The sequence below is a fragment of the Pygoscelis adeliae genome, unplaced genomic scaffold (genome assembly GCF_000699105.1).
Source record: "Pygoscelis adeliae isolate BGI_AS28 unplaced genomic scaffold, ASM69910v1 Scaffold294, whole genome shotgun sequence".
NCBI lineage: Eukaryota > Metazoa > Chordata > Aves > Sphenisciformes > Spheniscidae > Pygoscelis > Pygoscelis adeliae.
This window is the reverse complement of record NW_008824722.1, coordinates 94,229-98,015: the sequence shown is the minus strand read 5'-3', so window position 1 is coordinate 98,015 and position 3,787 is coordinate 94,229. Positions and strand designations below refer to the sequence as shown.

Below are 3,787 nucleotides of genomic sequence, written 5' to 3'. Positions count from 1 at the left end.
TTGAAATTGGAACTGCAATGTGAGTGTGTTTTGAATGGCAACTGAAACACTTTTGGATGAAGTACTGCTCAAATTCTTCCAGGCAGCTGCTCTTCTGAAGAGTGATGGTTGGTTGGTAGGTTGGTTTTTTTTTTTTCTTGTTTCTTCTAGCATTCATGTCAGGATTTTTGTATCAAGCTTCACTTCTAAATCTGACCTCTAATCTCAGGTTTCTGGTCAAGAAGTGTGGACTTCAGTTTAGAGTAAAATCTAGTACTTACGATAACTCATTGGACTGTACATTCCCCAGTCTGTAGAGAGCTTGAAATGGTTCAGTTCAGCCACACGGGCTTTCGCAGCTTCACGGTTCCTCCTTGTCGATTCGTTATTCTAAAGTTGGGAAATCCTTGCAATCTCTTCAAGATGTGTTGGGATATGGAAAGCCTTGCAAATCCCTGCAGTCAGGGGCTGACCTCTTGCGTGCTGGGATCTGCCTGCAACCGCCTCTTACTTCCAACCTTTTCCTGAATGTTTCCTGAGCGCTCTCTGGCTTGTTTCAGGGACCAGCTTGGCAGCGTATCAGGAATCAATAGCTGGAGTCCTTCAGAAAAGAAGTTGAAGATGCTGAAGTATGAATTCTGGTGTCCTGGTTGTTAGAATCTGTTAGCAGAGACGTCAAGATTTGAAGAAGAGAGATGTGAAAGCCGGTACAAGTGTTCTCTTTCTTTGTACTCCTGAGTTGAGAAATTAGGATCTGAGTTGGCTTCCCCACCCTGAAGGCTGTTGCATAGCTTCCCATGCATCTCGTGCCATGGGAGATAGCTGGTGACTTTTGTCAGTATTTGGAGGCACAAAAAGTGGGTCGTGAGGTGTGGAGACAGGAAAAAAAGATATTTAATGACATGAAAAAAAAATACTGCCCGTAGAGCTTGAGTTATCACTGTGGCACTTCGTGATGGGGATTCCAGTCCTGTGGGTCTTAAAAATACATTTTCATATGTGTATACTCTGTAAAGAGTCTTCAGTCATGTGGAGGTCTGAGTTATTGGCACTTTGGGAGAAATGAGATCATTCATTTTAATTCCTGATGCTGCTTACTGCTAACATTTTGCTGGTTATCTCAGAGACTGTTGGCAATATATTTATGACTTCCTACTTAGAATATTCTGTTACAATCAAGTATGTCAGAAGCATTGAGTGCATATTTCTGCCTCTCTTTTGATGCTGATTTGCTTTATAAAGGCAGTATTGAAGTTCTGGCTTAGCAAAGGAATACCAAGCACTAAACAATTTTTGCCTTTATTTTAAGCCTCTGATTGCTCTTCGGCTTATAACTGTGATTTCAGCCAGAAATGGTGCATGGCTAGGAATCTTTCTAAATTATCTTCCATCTTTTTGCTGGAGACTAAAGAGGAAAGTCAACTGAAGTGCAAAGGAAACCTTTTTTTTTTTTTTTTTTTTTAAAGCTGAGTCATTGTAAGATTGGCAAGTTGCAAGGGAAAATTTAAATCTGGTGTTTACTTGCTATAGTTAAAAATTACATCCTCCTTTACAGAAAATTATTAGAGTGAATTATGCTTTCAGTCTCCTTGTTATTGTGGAAGAGTAAAAGAAAATATAGTTATCTTGGTTTGGTTTTTTTTTAATATATATTTGGTCTAGGACAGGAGTAAATAAAAGGAAGGTGCCACTTTTTTTTACTGATAATTCTCTCAAGACAGGCCCTAAAAATATGGTTGTCATCAATTGCTGGTTTTCACAAATGGGATGACTTTGTATTGGTTTTACCTCATTATAGGCAAATAACTAAATCATGGGATGTCTATTTCTGAAACCTGTGATCTTTTACTTAACTTAGGTGTGAGTTCTGGTTGTTTTCAAGATATATACAAACATTAATACCCATGAAAAAACATGTAAAATCTTTTGCATAGTGTAAAGTAATAGGTGTTATCCATAAACATTAATGACTCGGACTCCACTTCTGATATGGTAAATTCTATTCTTATTCTGCTGATGGAAAAGAAAAGAATAGAAAACAGTGATTTTGCCAAACGTGAAGTCCAGTACAGTTTGAGAATGGACCACAAGTTATTTGGAATCCCAATTCTGTGTTCTATAAAGGCCATAATTTGTCTTGCAAAAAACCTGGCTAATGTTAAAAAATGTGTTATCTGTCTTTTTGAAAATAGATGAAATAGATTGCAGAAGAACATATTTGTCAACAGGAAGTAACCATAAACTTAGGAAGCATGCAGGCGTCGAGCACGGCTGAACAAGACTGTAAAGAATAAAGACAGAACCTCTTTCCCCTCGCTTTTCAGGCTGTAAGTAGGACCAGAGAACACCTTCTTTCACGAGGGTTGAGCAGGCTTTTCAAACCCTTCGGTGTGTGTGCAGTATAAGTCTTGGTGCTAGGCTTTCATGACACAGACCGTGGGCCGCGTGGAGTGAAGCTGCAGGTTGTCACCAGCCCACAGCCATGGCACTTCCACTCCCAGTGTCAAAGGAGTATTTAGATATTAGTAAGATTTGATGTAGGTCAAATCAAACCATGAGAATTTCAAGGTGTCCCTGTGCAGGTTTTTGTCGTGCTGCCAGATGTGCTTTACTGAACTGTTGCATGCAATGAAGGACCCTTTGTGATCGCATTGATCAAGATAGTACTGCGGGTGTGTTCCTCATCCAAGGGGAACAGTGAGGTCAGTAGGAATGAATGTTGTGCTGCAGCTCAGACTGGAAAAGAGATACTTTGGTGTCCTGGGAAGAATACGTCTCTGACTTCTGCTTTGGGGCATTCAGTCTAACATGGCAGTCTTAATGTTATGTGGCAGGTGACTTTCTTGTCTTCCTTGTTGGGCTGCCCTACTTATTCAGGTGAAGGCCGGTTCTGTACTTTGTCCTCTGCTTTTTCCTGTGGCAGGGGATCCTTTCTGTTGTCCCAGTACGTCTGCTTCAGCCTTGCCCGCTGTCTCCTCTTGGCTCAGAATTACCTGCTGTGTTGCTTCTTGTAGATGCGGCCAGGCGTGCCACCCTTCAGAAAGCTGGAGGCCTGGTTTCAGGTCACCTGCACAAGTTTTTTGGATATGATGCATAGCATGGGAGCCATTCGGATGTTGGGCTTTCAGATATTTGGATATTGTGGTGGGAATGAAGGCAACCGGGAAAGCAGCAGACAGGAAAATCCTCCTGTCTGCTGCATCTGCCAGTAGCCCTGGAGGAATAAAACTGAGATGCTCTCTTAACTCTTCTCTTCCACTTTTTGGGTTAGGTCTGCTTGTTTGTTCAATGAGTGAAGAGTATTTTCTGTCTCGGAACACGTGCAGCAGTGGGATGGCTCTCATACGCTGCTCTCAAAAACTCAGAGAAGCTAATGTTGGCATTCTCACCGTTTTCCACATCTTCTATACTGACACAGTGACATTCCTTGTAAATTGATGGCAAAACATATGATCTTTCTTTTTTTGGCCTTGCTTCCCTCCACAGTTTAAGTCTTCTTATGAGGTGTATCTCTGATCAAAGGATATTAACAAAATCTTTATCTTCTTGGTTTTACAAATTTGGCTTAAAAATTCTCTACTTGAAACTTGGCAAACACTGTCTTGGTATGCAAACAGTGGGGATGGGATAGGGGAAATCACTTGGCTGTTGAAAAACTACATATGGGAAAGTCACTGGAGCTTTCAGTGTTTTATTTATAATTCTGCAAAGGCCTCTTCTAATTTGAAAAATAGAAGAGACCAAATAGTGGCTTCTGGAAAGCAAACAGCTAGACTTTTCTGTGAGTATTTTTAACGCAAATATTAAC

At 40.7% G+C, this 3,787-nt stretch overlaps 1 protein-coding gene across 3 annotated transcripts in view; it reads left to right on the top strand.

Moving 5' to 3' along the window:
* WBP1L (WW domain binding protein 1-like) overlaps positions 1-3,787 on the top strand; it is a 46,320-nt gene that overhangs the window by 2,982 nt on the left and 39,551 nt on the right. The window contains exons 1-2 of one of the 3 annotated variants that reach the window (XM_009323228.1): positions 595-686; positions 2,172-2,306. The exons of 1 other annotated variant lie outside the window; for it this stretch is intronic. The gene's annotated coding sequence lies outside the window, so the exon portion shown is untranslated. Of the gene's footprint in view, positions 1-594; positions 687-1,447; positions 2,307-3,787 lie in introns of those variants that run through there. One more of the 3 variants, XM_009323227.1, reaches the window with a different exon arrangement.